We start from the raw sequence: 18,109 nt of genomic DNA, 5'->3' as shown, positions 1-18,109 counted from the left end.
AGTCTGCCACAAAGATCCCTCTGTATGATTTGATCCCTATTCCACTTATTCTTATGTGTCATCATACTTTGCTCGTTATATGGATATGCCCCGTGAGTCTCTTGTTTCATATGTTTGTGTATCTACTCCAGTGGGAGATACTGTTGTTGTAGACTGTGTCTACCGGTCTTGTGTGGTGACTATTGGGGTCTGTAGACCCAAGTGGATCTTTTGTTGTTATGTATGGTAGACTTCAATGTTATATTGGGCATGGATTGACTATCTCCGTATCGTGCTATTTTGGACTGTCATACTAAGACATTAACATTGGCTATGCTGGGTGTGCCACGGATTGAATGGCGATGTTCGAATGATTATATTCCTAGTAGGGTAATTTCATTCTTGAAGGCCTAGAGTATGGTTGGGAAGGGTTGTCTTTCATATTTAGCCATTGCGAAGGATGTCAGTGCAGAGACTCCTAGTATTGATTATGTTCCAGTTGTGAGAGATTTTCCCTATAAGTTTCATGCAAACCTACCGGGCATGCCACCGGATAGGGATATTGATCTAGTGCGGGGCACTCAGCCCATTTCTATTCCACCGTATCATATGGCACCAGCGGAGCTGAAGGAATTAAAAAAGTAGCTTCAGGAACTCCTTGATAAGGGGTTTATTTGGCCTAGTGTGTCTCCTTGGGGTGCGCCTGTTCTATTTGTAAAGAAGAAGGATGGCACGATGAGGATGTACATTGATTGCATGTAGTTGAACAAAGTAAAAATCAAGAACAAGTATCCTTTGCCTCGTATCGATGATTTGTTTGACCATCTTCAGGGAGAGAGAGTGTTCTCCAAGATTGATCTCCGTTCAGGTTATCACCAGTTGAAGATCAGTGACTTGGATATTCTTAAGACAACTTTCAGGACCCGATATGGTCATTATGAGTTCTTGGTGATGTCTTTTGAGCTGACCAATGCCCCAACAACATTCATGCATTTGATGAATAGCGTGTTTCGGCCTTATCTCGACTCGTTTGTCATAGTCTTCATTTTTGATATTCTGGTGTATTCACGTAGCTAGGAGGAGTATGCGGAGCATTTGAGAGTTGTGTTGTAGAAATTGATGAAGGAAAAGCTTTATGCAAAGTTCTCCAAGTGTGAGTTTTGGCTCAGTTCAGTGGCTTTCTTAGGGCACGTGGTGTCCAGCGAGGATATTCAGGTTGATTCAAAAAAGATAGAGGCAGTTCAGAGTTGGCCCAAACCGTCCTCAGCCACAGAGATTCGCATCTTTCTTAGTTTGGCAGGTTATTACTGCCGGTTTGTTCAGGAATTTTCATCTATCGCATCGCCCTTGACCAAGTTGACTCAAAAGGGTGCTCTATTCAGGTGGCCATATGAATGTGAGGAGAGCTTTCAGAAGCTCAAGACAGCCTTGACCACGCCTCTAGTGTTAGTTTTGCCATTAGCTTCAGGTTCATATACAATATATTGTGATGCTTCGAGAGTTGGTATTGGGTGTGTGTTGATGCAGGAGGGTAGAGTTATTGCTTATGCTTCTCGCCAGTTGAAGCCCCATGAGAAGAACTACCCTGTTCATGATTTGGAGTTGGTTTCCATTGTTTACGCGTTGATGATTCGGAGGCATTATTTGTATGGTGTGTCTTGTGAGGTGTTTATTGATCATCATAGCCTCCAGCACTTGTTCAAACAGAAGGATCTCAATTTGAGGCAGCAGAGATGGTTGGAGTTGCTAAAGGATTATGATATTACTATCTTGTACCATCCGGGAAGGCCAATGTGGTGGCCGATGCTTTGAGCCAGAAGGCGGTGAGTATGGAGAGTTTGGCATATATTCCAGTTGGGGAGAGACCTATTGCAGTTGATGTTCAAGCCTTGGCCAATCGGTTCGTGAGGTTGGATATTTCGAAGCCCAGTCGGGTATTGGCGTGATTTCTCGGTCTTCCTTATTTGATCGCATTAGAGAGCGCCATTATGATGATCCTCATTTGCTTGTCCTTAAGGATAGAGTTCAGCACGGCGATGCCAGAGATGTGACTATTGGTGATGATGGGGTATTGAGGATGCAGGGCCGGATATGTGTGCCCAATGTGAATGGGCTTCGGGAGTTGATTCTGGAGGAGGCTCATAGCTCATGGTATTCCATTCATCCGGTTCCGCGAAGATGAATCAGGATTTGAGACAGCATTTCTGGTGTAGGAGAATGAAGAAGGACATTGTGGAATTTGTAGCTCGGTTCTCAATTTTCAGCATGTGAAATATGAGCATCAGAGATCGGGTGGCTTACTTCAGTAGATGGATATTCCGGAGTGGAAGTGGGAGCGAATCACCATGGACTTTGTAGTTGGGATCCTACGGACTTTGAAGAAGTTCGATGTTATTTGGGTGATTGGGGATCAGCTGACCAAGTCCATGCACCTCATTCTTATGTGTATTACCTATTATTCAAAGCGGTTGGCAGGGATCTATATCCAGGAGATTGTTTGCTTGCATGGCATTCCGGTTTCCATCATTTCAGATAGAGGTACTCAGTTTACTTCGCTGTTTTGGAGGGTCATGTAGAGAGAATTGGTTACTCAGGTCGAGTTGAGCACAACTTTTCACCCTCAAATGGACAGGAAGTCCGAGCGCACTATTCAGATATTGGAGGACATGTTGCGTGCTTGTGTCATTGATTTTGGAGGGTCATGGGATCAGTTTCTACCGCTCGCAGAGTTTGCTTATAACAACAGTTACCAGTCGAGTATTCAGATGGCTCCATATGAGGCTTTGTATGGGAGGCAATGTAGATCTCTAGTTGGTTGGTTTGAGCCAGGTGAGGCTAAGCTATTGGGTACAGACTTGGTGCAGGATGCTTTAGACAAAGTGAAGGTGATTTAGGAGAGGCTTCGTACGGCGTCGTCAAGACAAAAGAGTTATGCTGACAGGAAGGTTCGGGATGTGTCCCACATGGTTGGTGAGAAGGTCTTGTTGAATGTTTCTTCCATGAAGGGTGTTATGAGATTTGGGAAGAAGGGTAAATTGAGTCCTCAGTTCATTGGGCCTTTTGAGTTACTTTGGAGGTTTGGGGAGGTGGCTTATGAGCTTCCTTTGCCACCCAGCTTGTCGAGTGTGCATCCGGTATTTCATGTTTCTATACTTCGGAAGTATATTGACAATCTGTCATTTTGTGGATTTCAGCATGGTTCAGTTAGATGATTATTTGACTTATGATGTGGAGCCAGTAGCTATTTTGGAGCGTCAGGTTTGAAAGTTAAGGTCAAAGTATATAGCTTCAGTGAAAGCATAGTAGAGAGGTCGACCCATGGAGGAGGCTACCTAGGATACCGTGCCGGAGATGCAGAGCAGATATCCTTACATGTTTGAGGCTTTAGGTATGTTTTTTGATCCGTTCGAGGACAAATGTTTGTTTAAGACGGGGAGGATGTAACGACCCGGCCGGTCGTTTCATGAGTTACCGCTCTGTTTCCCCCCATTTCTGTTTCTTATTGCTTTGTTTATCGGTATTATGTGTTATCGGGTTGGTTGGCTCGGGTTCGGAAAGGTTTTGGTGAGGTTTGAGACACTTAGTCTCTTTTGAGTGAGCTTAAGTTGGAAAAGTCAACTGGATATTGACTTATGTGAAAAAGGGCTTGGATGTGAATTCTGATGGTTTGGATAGCTTCGGGAGATGATTTGGGACTTAGGAGGGTGATCGGAATCTGTTTTGGAGGTCTGGAGTAGATTTAGGCTTGAATTGGCGAAGTTGGAATTTTGGCATTTTTCGGTTGACAGGTGAGATTTTGAATAGGGGTCGGAATGGAATTTCGGGGGTTGCAGTAGGTCTGGTGTGTCATTTGGGATGTGTGTGCAAAGATTCAGGTCATTCGGACGTGGTTTGATAGACTTTTTGATCAAAAAAGGAATTCAAAATATTCTTGGAACCTTAGGCTTGAATCCGATGTATTTTGGTTGATTCGATGTTGTTTGAGGTGTTTTGAAGATTGGTACAAGTTTGGATGGTGGTATATGACTTGTTGGTGCTTTTGGTTGAGCTCCCGGGGGCCTCAGGGTGATTTCGGATGGTTGGCGGAAGATTTTGATTTGGGTTTTGGTAGCTGAAGATTTCCTATTGCTGCCATAACTGCACCTGCGGCTAGGGGACCGCAGGTGCGGGCTCGCAAAAGCGGGGATGGAGCCGCAAATGCGGCCAAGGGGTAAGTTAGCTGGAACCGCAGAAGTGGTCACTGGAGCGCACCTGCGATAGCATAGGTGCGGGCATTTTGTTGCGGATGCGGAATTGGGCTCTTAAGTGAATACCGAAGATGCGGTTGATTAGGCCGCAGAAGCAGGACCTTAGAAGCGGATGTAGGGTCGCAAGTGCGGAATCCCTGGGTCAGAAGGTATATATTTCATCCTTCGCGATTTTCAGCCTTTCTACACCATTTTAAATTGACTTTGGAGCTTTTTGGGGGATTTTGAAGAGGGAATCAGAGGAAACTTCATTGAGGTAAGTTTTTTGATCCTAAAACTCGTCCCTAAGATGTTATTTCATGGATTAGGCTTAAAATTTATGGAAATTTGTGGGTAAATATTGAAGAAACTAAGGCTTGAGATTGGAGACCTTTGATTAAGGATTTGAGGGGTCATTTATGGTCGAATTTTGGTACTTTTGATATGGATGAACTCGTGGGAGGATAAGGAGTTTATTGATGTAATATTTATCGAATTCCGAGATGTGGGCCTGTGGGTCGGGTTTGGTTAATTTCGGAATTTGTGTTGTAATTTAATTTCTTTCAAGTGGGCTTTGTTCCCTTAGCATATTTTGATGGTTATGTACTTATTTTGGTTAGATTTGGAGCATACGGAGGCCGATTCGAGAGGCAAAGGCATCGCGAGCTAGAGTTTGGACCGGATAGAGGTGAGTAATGATTGTAAATGCTATCCTGAAGGTATGAAACCCCGGATTTTACATCGTTGTGCTAGTTTGAGGTGACGCACACGCTACATGACGAGCGTTGGGTCGTGCACCGTTAGGGATTATGACTTAGTCCGTCCTGTATGAATGTTTAGTTGTGTATTTGATTGAAAATTGGTTGCTATTATCATGTTTTGGGCTGAATGCGATATTCGAGCCTTGTGCCAACTGTTTGAACCCTTAGGGAATTTTAACTACTATTCCTCTCTGTTTTGACTTCATATTTGTACTCAATCATGCTATATTCTACTGTTTTCATAACTCAACCATCTTTACTCGTTTTCGATATTTAAATGATATTTTGGGCTAAACATCATGTTTTTACTATTGCCCGAGTGGCTTGTGAGATTCTGACTGAGTAAGGCTGAGGGCCTGTGTTGTGAGGATACTATGGGATCGGGCTGCGCGCCGCAACATTTTATTACTGAATCATAATTATGAGGCTGAGGGCCTGAGTTGTTATGCCACAAGGTGGCTTGATATGAGGCCGAGAGCCTATTTGATAATGTCACGAGATGGCTTGTTATTGCGCTTGGGCCGTAAGGGGCCCCTCCCATAGTCTGTACACCCCCAGTAAGCGTGGGTACCCAGTGTGATATGTGATATAGCCTGAGGGGCTGATGTTGTTCCATGTTATTGCCCGAGGGGCTGATATGAGTGATTGTGAGATAGCCCGAGGGGCTGATTTTGTTTGTTTTGCCCGAGGGGCTGATTTTATGTGTCTATGTTTTCTCATTGCTTTTCATTCACCCGTTTAAACTGCTAAACGATGTTTTAAAGAGGTTTTCACTGAACTAAGGTGTTTTTACGAGTTTTCATTGTTTTATTGCATTGTATTGGTTTTATACTGCCTCGTTGTAGTATTTTACTGTGTTTTACGTATTTTCTTATCGCTCATCTGCCTTTACTTTTATTACTCACTGAGTTGTCATACTCACATTACTCCCTGCACCCTGTCTGCAGATTCAGGAGCCTCGGGTCCCGCTAGCGAAGGCTAATTGCTTCGAGTAGGCAGTTCGGAGTTCAGTAGGTAGCTGCTCGGCGTTCGCAGCCCAATGCTTCTCCCTCTTATCTTACTTTCCTTTGTACTAGTTTTGTACTAGACTGTGTAGACTCATCATACTCTTAGAAGGATGTTTTAGATGCTCATGACTGGTGACACCCCGATGTCGGGTTGTGTCTATTTCTGCATTTGTTCTATTTCACTCTATTTTGGGATTTATCACTTATTAATGACTTAATTATGTATTATTATAACTGTTAATGGGTTTGGGGGTTTGTGTCGGCTAGCCTTGTTTCACGAGAGGCGCCATCACGACCGGGTCCGATTTTAGGGTCGTGACAACCATTTAACTCATTTGCATGAAGCATTCAAAATCTTAAGGAAGTACAACATGAAGCTGAACCCAGAAAAATGTGCCTTCGGAGTCGGTTCGGGCAAGTTCCTCGGCTTCATGGTATCAAATCGAAGGATCGAAATCAACCCCGACAAGATCAAGGCCATCAAAGATATCATTATCGTAGATAGTGTGAAAGTCGTACAGAGGTTAACCGGACGGATAGCCGCCTTGGGTCGATTCATTTTGAGGTCATCGGATGAAGCCACAGCTTATTTTCCTTGCTAAAAAAGAGTAAGGATTTCGCATGGACCCTGGAATGCCAGCAAGCATTAGAGGAATTGAAGCGATAATTGTCAAGCCCTCCTCTGCTTCACACTCCGAAGGTATATAAAAAGCTTTACTTATATTTGGTAGTATCGAAGATAGCGGTAAGTGGGGTACTGGTTCGAGAAAATAAAGGTACGCAATTCCCTGTTTATTATGTAAGTCGAACTCTAGGAGATGCTGAAACTAGATATCCTCACTTAGAAAAATTAGCACGTGCATTAATAAGCGCATCTAGAAAGCTAAGGCCATATTTCTAGTGCCACCCAATATGTGTGCTAACTACTTATCCTCTCCGGAATGTTTTACATAAGACCGAGCTATCAGGTCGATTGGCCAAATGGGCCGTTGAACTTGGCGAGTACGATATCGAGTATCAACCCCGAACGTCCATCAAGTCTCAAAATCTAGCTGACTTCATTGCCGATTTTACGCCGACCCTCGTACCCGAAGTGGAGAAAGAACTTCTGCTAAAATCGGGTACATCATAGGGGTATGGACCCTTTTCACGGACATTGCCTCGAATATGAAAGGGTCTGGGCTTGGCATTGTTTTGAAGCCACCAACAGGTAGTACTATTAGACAATCTATCAAAACTTCTAGATTGACTAATAATGAGGCCGAGTATGAGGCCATGATTGTAGGTCTCGATCTAGCTAAAAGCCTGGGGGCAGAAGTCATTGAAGCCACGTGCGATTTCTTGTTGGTCGTAAATCAAGTAAACAAAAGCTTTGAAGTTCGAGAGGATAGGATGCAAAGATATTTGGACAAACTGCAGGTAACTTTGCATAGCTTCAAGGAGTGGACTCTAGACCATGTGCCTCGAGAACAAAATTGTGAGGCCGATGCACTTGCTAATTTGTGGTTGAAGAAGAAGATATCGTCTCATGGATCGTCGTCCAATTATCAAGGTATGTGGTTGAAGATGGTCATGCCGAGATAAATCCTACAATCTTGACATGGGATTGGAGGAATAAGTATATCGAGTATTTGAAAAATTGAAATCTCCCATCGGATCACAAACAGTCGAGGGCTCTACGAACCAAGGATGCTAGGTTCACGTTGGATGAAAATGGAACATTATATAAGAGGATGTTCAATGGACCATTGGCGGTATATTTAGGGGCGGGGGACATCGATCACGAAGGCACTTGTGGGAATCACTCTAGCGTCGAGTTTTTGATTCGCAAAATTATTAGAGTAGGGTATTACTGGGATAGCATGGAAAAAGATACTAAGGAGTTTGTCAAAAAAATGTGATAAATGCAAAAAGTTTGCACCGATAATTTATTAGCCTGGAGAACAACTTCACTCAGTTCTGTCCCTATGGCATTTCATAAAATGGGGAATGGATATCGTTGGCCCCCTACCAATGGCCCCAGGTAAAAAGTTCATTTTGTTTATGACTGACTACTTTTCTAAATGGGTGGAAGCACAGGCCTTCGAGAAGGTCAGAGAAAAAGAAGTTATTGACTTCATTTGGGACCATATCGTGTGTCGATTCGGGATACCTGCCAAAATCGTATGCGACAATGGCAAGCAATTCATCGGCATCAAGGTAATGGAGTTCCTCGAAGCACACAAAATACAAAGGATTTTATCAACGCCATATCATCCGACCGGGAACGGGCAGGCCGAGTTAACAAACAAAACCATCATTCAAAACTTAAAGAAGAGGTTGGACGATGCAAAAGGAAAATGGAGAGAAGTTCTACTCGAGGTTCATTAGGCGTATCGAACAACATCGGAGTCCAGCACGGGGGCGACTCCGTTCTCGTTAGTATACGGCTTCGAGGTTTTGATTCCGGTCGAGGTCAGGGAACCCAGCACTAGATTTGGACATGCATCGTAGGAGTCAAATTACGAGGCTATTTTCGGATGGCGGCACAGAAACAAAGAATCGAGAGATATTATAATAGAAGGACTAATATTCGACACTTCAAAATTGGGGACTTAGTTCTACGGAAGGTCACCCGCAATACTCGAGACCTGAATGAAGGGAAACTGGGTCCGAATTGGGAAGGACAGTACCGAGTCATCAGAGTTGTCAGTAAATGATCTTACAAACTTGGCACGATGGGAGGCGAACAACTGTCGAACAATTGGAATGTATCACTACTCAAACGATACTACTGCTAAGGTATGTCTTTCTCGTTTTGTCCATTTGAATTTAAAACTAACTCATTGCAAGTGTTCGATCGAAGATACTGAGGGCACGTTTTTACACGAAAACCTTAGGTTTTAAAGCACGCGTTGCACTTTTTTTCCCTTAGATTGGATTTTGTCCCAAATGGGTTTTACCGACGAAGTTTTTAACGAGGCAACAACTATGTGCTACCTAAGGAGAACTCAACAGTATCCAAGGCTTCTTTTAAATCAACCTCGAATACTGGGGGACATCACCCTCAGAGATTATATTTTCGATAAAAATACTTCACCCCAAAAAGGGCCTCGATAGGAAAACTTTGAAATGGGCCAAACGGTTAGATGAACCATGTCCATATAGAATAGTCGAGCCCCGACGGCAAAACATGTATGCATGTATCAATTATTCAAATAAGCATTCTTTCTATATCAAAACTCTTTATGCCTTAAAGAAATTTGTTACTATACGAACATCATACTTGTGACTTTGCAAGAAACGGCTCAAGAGCCAAAACGCGAATAAACCTCGAATACTCGGGAACTGTCATCGACAGTCAACGCATTCGAGTCATCTAAACTCGAATTCATAAGACTCAAAGAGGCATCCCCTCGACATAAAGGCCAAGGCCATCATACTCGGGACTAACCTTTCGAACAAGTTTGAAGGGTAATTGGGAAAAAAGTCAAAGAGACATACCCGAAGGCTACATCCATATTAAATGCTACGGCCACATTAAAGACTACAGTCATATAAAAAAGGATATGGCCGAAATAATGCGGCTCGGAGACGTCTGACTGCTGCCATAAATTAATGGCCTTCAAATACTTTGAAAAACCGATTAAACTAGGCTACCCTTGGCAAAAGCAAATAAGAAAGGTCTTCGATAAAATCAGCCCCTCAAATAAGTTAAAGGCTTCGATAATATCAGCCTTCGAAAAAGCCTCAAGAGGTGTTAAATTATCGTAACACAAACGGTTTACAAATGGGGTTCCGATCAATTGAACCTTCGAAAAACCCAACGGGTACAAAAAACATGCTAAGGCATAAAGAAATTTACACTAAGTCTTTTAGCTAAAAAGAGGAAAAAATTATAGCCGTCTTAGAGGCCGAGTTGGCCCAACCTAAAAGAGCCTAAAGGCCAATATAACAGAGCCTAAGGGCCGAAGCATATGGAGTTCGAGACCTTACTCTCACTCAACTCGGACTTAAGAGTCTCGTCATCCCGAGCTTGCATCAAATCGACTTAAACATAGCTCAAGGATTAACAAAAACCTTAAGAGGTATTCTATTATAAGTTCGAAGATCGCCCATTGATCACTAAAAACGTAAGGGTTTGTTATATTTTGTGCCCTAGTCAGTGCTTACTTGATCATTAGAATTGTAACATCAAATTTTTTCACAAATGAAGGCGAAGCAAAATTCAATACAAATCGAAGATAAAGTGAAAAGAAACAGAATTCCTTAAATTCATAAAGAGTATTTACAATGCCCACAAAGGGCTTTACACAAAAATAAAAACAAAAGAACCTAATCTACTTTTGTGGCCACATCCTCGGGAACCACATCTTTGGGAGCTGTATCTTGAGGAGTTGCATCCTCGGGAGTCGTATCTTCGGGAACCTCCTCCTCGGGTACTTCATCTTCTTTGCTCTCGGAGCCACTAGTAGAATCCTCATCGTCAAAGAGTAAAGTAGCAGCCTCGTCCTCCAAAGTTTTTGCTTTTTTAATATCAGTTGAGATGTCAAAGCCACGAGCGTGAACCTCCTCGAGAGTTTCTCTCCGGGACTGTCGCATGGCATGGTCAAGTGTCACAACCTAGATTTCTCACCCTCGGGAGTCGTGATGGTGCCTACTCGTGAAAGATAGCAAGCCGATTGTTACATATTTTATTACCCTTTTCCCTAACCTTCTAACAATTCAATTTAACCGGCGATCAACAGCAGAATAACAACAAAAATAAAAGAAATAAGGAAGAAAAAATTTGATGATATAACTAAATTCTAGTAAAAAATCCGAATACAACTCTACCCAGAATTGGTCTCATAATGTCACAGACCATCTAAGAATACTACAAACAGTTGTTTGAATGGAAAATAAAAGTCTATCTCTGAAATACATAAAAACAAAATGGAAAAGATAGAAGTGGACGCCAAGGCTTGCGGACGTCTATAGGACTACCTCGCATCTCCACTGGGCTGAAGGCAGCAACCTCTCTATGGTCTAAATTCTCCAGAACCGGGATCTACACACAGTGTAGAGTGTAGTACTAGCACAACCGATCCCATATGCTGGTAAGTGTCGAGCCTAACCTCGGCGAAGTAGTGACGAGGCTAGGACAGGACTATCAAATAAACATGTGCAGTTCAATCATATACAACAAATAATAATAACAAAAACTAGCAGTTAAAGATGGGAAGGGGGAACATGTTGCGGGGCAATATCAGGTACTAACAGAATTTCAATAAAGAAGCATAAAGAACACCATGAATTCATATCATCAAAGAATAAGGAAAACGGTAACAAGTGCACGACATCACCGTTCGTGCTTTTACTCTCATTCTCACCATAAGAATCAATAGATTCGGCACGGCATCACCCTTCGTGCTTTTACCTCACATAATCATGGCACGGCATTATCCTTCGTGCATTATCTCTCATATCATGGCATGACATCACCCTTCGTGCTTTTACATTTACAATATCGCCATGGCATCACCCTTCGTGCATTAACACTCGCTCACAAATATCATGCATGGCATCACCCTTCGTGCTTTTACACTCTTCCTTACCCAAGCAACAATTACAAGCAATTCGGGCAAGGGAATCAATAAGATCACAATAGAATCCCGGCAAAGGAACAATAGTACCACAATAATATCCCAGCAAGGGAAAACAATATCATAAGTAATAACATCCCAGCAATGGAAACAATATCATAAACCTCTTCGCATTTCCACATTCACTTCACAACACAAATCTCAACTTGAGCCAATGCTCTACAATGTTCAATTACCAAAAATACTTCCACAAGCCTTCTTCAACATTAGTAATCATCATATTAAGCATGGACAATACATAACGGAGCCACAATAATCATAGTATAAGACTCACGGGCATGCTTGACACCAGCGTATAGGTACTCGTCCCCACACCGATACGTCGTACTCAACAATTAACACATAGAAAATAAGACTACAACTCATATTTCCTCAAGCTAAGGTTAGACCAAACACTTACCTCAATGCCACGAACACAATCAAGCCTCAACTACTGCTTTACCTCTTGGTTCCACTTCCAATTCGCTTGTGTCTAGTCACAATTTACTTAATAATGTTAATAATTGCTAAATAAACCAATTCCAATGCATGAAAATAATTTCCCATTGTTTTCTCCAAAAAGTCAAAAATTAACCTCGGGCATGCTTGGTCCAAACCCGAAATTCAAACCAAAACCTGATTACCCATTCACCCCCGAGCCCAAATATACAATTGGTTTTAGAATCCGACCTCAATTTGAGGTCTAAATCCCCAAATTTCGATATTCCTAAGTTCTACCCAAAATTCCCAATTCCACCATGAAAACCCTAGATTCTAGGATGAAATCTTGTAAAAAGAAGTTAAGAAGTAAAAGAAATGAGTTAAAAATCACTTGTGTTTTGGTGTAGAGTGTTTTGAAAAATCGCCTCTTATGTTTTAGGGTTTTAAAAAATGAAAAATGGCTGAAAAGTCTTGTTTATATACCCCACTCTCAGATCCTTACCGCTGACCGGAGAAAAAGGACCACGGCAGCGAAGCTCCATCGCAGACTGCAAAATATCGAGCACGGCCGAGAAGGTATGGCCTTGTCCACTGCGGCAGCGAAGACCCTACCACGGACCGCCAAACTCAGTTTAGAGACTGCAACTTCTCTGAACCTACAACAACTATTTTTCTAAGTCTAAATCCACTTTGTGGCCTATCTAAAACTCACCCGAGCTCTCAGGGCTCCAAAATAAGCCTGCACGCAAGTCTAAAATCATCATATGGACTTGTTTGTGCGATCCAATTATCAAAATAAGATCAATAACTACGAAATCAACCTCAAATTCATACAATTACTCAAGAACATTGAAATTTCCATTTTCTCTCAACTATAGGTCTGTTTTATACCAAACCACTTCTAATTCTTATCAAATTCCATAGAGCCAACTAAATTATTATTTTAAACTTGTATCGTGCTCCAGAACCAAGATACGGGCCTGATAACATCAAGAAATTCTTTTCTCGGGCTTGGGACTTCGGAATTCGATTCCATGCATACGCCCAAGTTCCATATTTTACTACGTACCCTACGAGACCGTCGGATCACGCGTCCGGGTCCGTTTACCAAGAATGTTGACCATAGTCAACTTTAATTAATTTTAAAGGCCAATTTCATAAATTTTCTTATATTTCACATAAAAGCTTTCCGTAAACGCACCCGTACTGCACACGGAAAACGAAGTGAGACAAAGAGAGGTTATCGAGGCCTCGGGACACAAAATTTACTTTTCAAAATGAGTGATGACCTTTTGGTTAATCACATTCTCCACCTCTAAAACAACTGTTCGTCCTCGAACGGACATAAGAAAAGTACCTGAGTCAGAGAAAAGATGGGGATATCGGCTCCGCATATCGGACTCGGACTCCCAGATCGCTGCCTCGATAGGCTGACCCCTCTACTGAACACAAACCGAGGGATAAATCTTCGATCTCAACTGACGAACCTACCGGTCTAGAATAGCTACCAGCTCCTCCTCATAGGATAAGTCCTTGTCCAACTGGACAGTGTTGAAGTCTAACACGTGGAATGGATCGCTGTGATACTTCCGAAGCATGGACATATGAAACACTGGATGCACGGCAGATAAACTCGACGGCAACGCAAGTCTGTAAGTCACCTCTCCCACTCGATCAAGAATCTCAAAAGGACCAATGAATCGATGGCTTAGCTTGCCCTTCTTCCCAAATCTCATCACGCCCTACATAGGTGACACTCGAAGTAACACCCTCTTGCCGACCATGAATGCCACATCACGAACCTTACGATCGGTATAACATTTTTTCCTGGACTGAGCTGTATGAAGTCTATCCTGAATAATCTTAACCTTGTCCAAGGCATCCTATACTAGATTTGTACCCAACAACCGAGCCTTTCCCGAGTCAAACCATTCAACCGGCGACCGACACCGCCTATGATATAACGCCTCATAGGGAGCCATCTGGATGTTCGACTGATAGCTGTTGTTGTAGGAAAACTCCGCAAAAGGCAAGCTCGAAAGTCAATAACACAAGCTCGGAACATATCCTCCAAAATCTGAATAGTACGCTCGGACTGCCCATCCGTCTGATGATGAAATATTGTGCTCAACTTGACCCGTGTGCCTAGCTCACGCTGAACTGCCCTCCAGAAATGATAGACATGGGCACACCATGAAGACGAACAATCTCCCCGATATAGATCTCTACCAACCGCTTAGAAGAATAGGAAACTGCCACAAGAATTAAATGCACTGACTTGGTCATCCTATCAACAATAACCCACATTGCGTCGAACTTCCTCTAAGTCCGTGGGAGTCCAATAACGAAGTCCATAGTGACACGCTCCCACTTCCACTCAGGAATCTCAATCCTCTGAAACAAACCACCATGTCTTTAATGCTCATACTTTACCTGCTGACAATTCAAATACCGAGTCGCATATGCAACAATATCCTTCTTCAACGTCCTCCACCAGTAATGCTGCCGCAAATTCCGATACATCTTAGCGGCGCCCAGATGAATAGAGTATCGGGAACTATGGGTCTCCTCTAGAATCGACTCTCGAAGTCCATCCATATTAGGCACACAAACTCGACTCTGCATCCTCAAAACTCCATCCTCTCCTAATGTAACCTGCTTGGCACCACCGTGCCGCACTGTGTCCCTAAGGACACACAAATAAGGATCATCATACTGTCGATCTCTGATACGCTCAAATAATGAAGAACGAGCGACTGTACAAGCTAACACACGGCTGGGCTCAGAAATATCCAACCTCACGAATTGATTGGCTAAAGCCTGAACATCCAAGGCAAGTGGTCTCTCACTGACCGGAATATACGCAAGACTACCCATGCTAATTGACTTTCTACTCAAAGCATCGGCCAGTACATTGGCCTTCCCTAGATGATATAAGATGGTGATATCATAGTCCTTCAATAGCTGCAACCACCTTTTTTGCCTCAAATTTAGCTCTTTCTACTTGAACAAGTACTGTAGACTCTTGTGATCTGTGAACACCTCACATGACACACCATATAAATAGGGCCTCCAAATCATCAGCGCATGAACAATGGCTGCTAACTCCAAATCATGAACTGGATAATTCTCTCATGAATCTTTAACTATCGTGAAGCATAAGCAATGACCTTGCCATCCTGCATCAACACCACACCAAGTCCAATACTAGATGCGTCAGAATACACTGTATATGGCCTTGAACCTGTGGGTAAAACCAACATCGGTGTCGTAGTCAAAGCTGTCTCGAGCTTCTGAAAGCTCACCTCATACTCGTCCGACCACCTGAACTGGGCACCCTTCTAGGTAAACCTGGTCATCGGGGCTACAATAGATGAAAACCCCTCCACAAACCGACGATAATAACCCGCCAAACCCAAGAAACTCTAGATTTCTGTAGTTGATGCGGGTCTAGGCCAGTCCTTGACTGCCTCTATCTTCTTCAGATCCACTTAAATACCCTCTGCTGATACAACGTGACCTAAGAAAGCAACTGATCCCAACCAAAACTCACACTTCGAAAACTTAGAATATAACTGACTGTCTCTCAAAGATTGAAGATTAACTCTCAGATACTGCTCATGCTCCTTGCGGCTGCGAGAATAGATCAAAATATCATCAATGAAGACTATCACAAATGAATCCAAGTAAGGCTTGAATACTCCGTTCATTATATCGATGAAAGTTGTTGGGGCATTTGTCAACCCAAATGACATCAGCAAAAACTCATAATACCCGTACCGAGTGCGGAAAGTTGTCGTAGGGACATCGGATGCCCTAATCATCAACTGATGGTAGCCAGATCTCAAATCAATCTTTGAAAACACCTTGGCACCCTGAAACTGATCAAACAAGTCATCAATCCTCGGCAATGGATACTTGTTCTTGATTGTGACCTTATTCAACTGCCGATAATCTATGCACATCCTCATCGATCCGTCCTTCTTCTTGACAAACAACGGTGGAGCAACCCAAGGCGAGACACTAGGCCTAATAAATCATTTATCAAGCAAGTCTTGCAACTGTTCTTTCAATTCTTTCAACTCTGGCGGGGCCATACGATATGGCGGGATAGAAATGGGCTGAGTGCCCGGAGCCAAATCAATGCAAAAGTCAATATCTCTGTCGAGTGGCATGCCTGACAGGTCTGAAGGAAATACTTCAGGAAACTCACGAACAACAGGCACAGAATCCATAGAAGGAACCTCGACACTAGAATCACAAATATACGCCAAATAGGCCAAACATCCCTTATCAACCATACGCCGAGCCTTCATATATGAGATAACCCTGCTGGTAGAATGACCATGAGTCCCTCTCCACTCTAAATGAGGCAACCCCGGTAAGGCTAAGGTCACAGTCTTGGCATGATAGTCCAAGATAGCGTGGTAAGGTGATACCTAGTCCATCCCCAATATGACATCAAAATCAACCATATCCAAAAGTAACAAAACTACTCGGGTCTTAAGACCCCCAATCACAACTATACATGAACGATAGACACGATCTACCATAATAGAATCACCCACCGGTGTAGACATATATATACAGGAGCACTCAAGGAATTACTAGACATGACCAAATACAGTGCAAAATAAGATGACACATAGGAGTACGTAGATCCTGGATAAAATAGAACTGAAGTATCCCTACTACAAACCAGAAAAGTACCTGTGATAACTACATTGGAGGCCTCACCCTCAGGCTTGGCTGGAAGAGCATAACATCGGGGCTTGGCCTCACCACTCTGAACTACATTTCTGGGACGACCTCCTGCTGGCTGGCCTCCACCTCTAGCAGCCTGACCTCCACCTATAATATCTCTACCTCCACCTCTAGCACCTCTACCTCCACCTCTAGCACCTCTACCTCCACCTCTAGCTGGCTGAGCGGGCGGTGGAACATTCGGCGCCTGAACGATGGCGCGGGAACCCTGATGCTGGGAGCTGCTCAGTGCTCAAGGGCAAAATCTGGCAATATGCCTCGTATCTTCTCAAGTATAACAAGTCGTCGGCTGCTGGGACTGATGACCCTAAAAACTCTGGAGCGGAGGCGTACTAATTGGAGCTGGCGATACATTGTAGGGCATCTGATCAGAATACTGCATATGAGAACCACGTCCACTTGGAGCACCGTGAGAAGCCTGTAGTGCTGAATGAAATGGCCTGGAAGGATGGACCCTACCAAAAGAATCCCTGCCTCCAAACGAGGCACCACTGAATTTTCCCGAATGATGAGGCCTCTTGTCACACCCCTAACCATTCCCCTATGATAGAACCATCTCAACTCTCTTGGCCACAGTGGCCACATCCTAAAAAGAAATCTCGCTCCCCATCTCTTTAGCCATATGCAATCGAATGGGCTGAACGAGTCCCTCAATGAACCTCCTCAATCTCTCTCTCTCAGTGGGAAGTATAAGAAGAGCATGACGGGCCAAGTCAATAAATCTGGTCTGGTACTAAGTGATAGTCATAGAACCCTGTTGGAGACGCTCAAACTACCTTCGATAGTTCTCCCTCTGAGTGATAGGAAGAAACTTCTCCAGAAATAGCTGAGAGAACTGATCCCAAGTCAAGGCCAGTGACCCAGCTAGTCTATCCAAACAATAATCCCTCCACCAAGTCTTCGCAGATCCAGACATACAAAAAGCAGCAAAGTCGACCTCATTGGTCTCCACTATCCCCATGTTCCATAGAACCTCAAGACAACTGTCCAAATAATCCTGGGGATCTTTAGAAGATGTAATACCAAAAGTGGTAGAAAAAAGCTTGGTGAACCTATCCAATCTCCACAAGGCATTAGTAGACATATCTAGCCCCTCACCGGTCTGTGCCACAACACCCGGCTGAACTACCCCAATTGGCTGGGCTGCTGGAGTCTAAAATTGGGAAGCCATCTGCTCCGGAGTGCGAGTAGCGGGAATCTGTACTCCTCTCCCAGCCTGAGAGACAGCTGGTGCTACAGGAAGCAAGCCTACCTGGGAAACACTTTCCATAAGGCCCACTAGACAGACCAGAGCATCCTGAAGTACCTGGGTGGCGAAGAACCCCTCT

The sequence above is a fragment of the Nicotiana tabacum genome, chromosome 22, assembly GCF_000715075.1.
Source record: "Nicotiana tabacum cultivar K326 chromosome 22, ASM71507v2, whole genome shotgun sequence".
Lineage (NCBI taxonomy): Eukaryota > Viridiplantae > Streptophyta > Magnoliopsida > Solanales > Solanaceae > Nicotiana > Nicotiana tabacum.
This window is presented reverse-complemented; position numbering follows the sequence as displayed.